The following is a 259-nucleotide window of genomic DNA, read 5'->3' on the forward strand; positions in this document are numbered from 1 at the left end:
CGTTGTGATAAATATATATTACTCACATGACACAAAAACACGAAACTTATGTTGTTTTTCTGTTTAAATGATCTCTTTAGCACCATCTTGTAAAGTGAAGCGTCCATGCAAGAAAGCACACGGATATTGCACGACAGAATATTGCAAGGGGTCAGAAGTTGAAATACCAAAGGCTGCAAAGGGTTTTATGACTGCCGATGCTGTGCTGAGCCATGTAAGTTGCTGTTATTAATGTAAAAAGCTAGCAATATCACACAAC

This window comes from Penaeus monodon, chromosome 20 (genome assembly GCF_015228065.2).
Source record: "Penaeus monodon isolate SGIC_2016 chromosome 20, NSTDA_Pmon_1, whole genome shotgun sequence".
NCBI lineage: Eukaryota > Metazoa > Arthropoda > Malacostraca > Decapoda > Penaeidae > Penaeus > Penaeus monodon.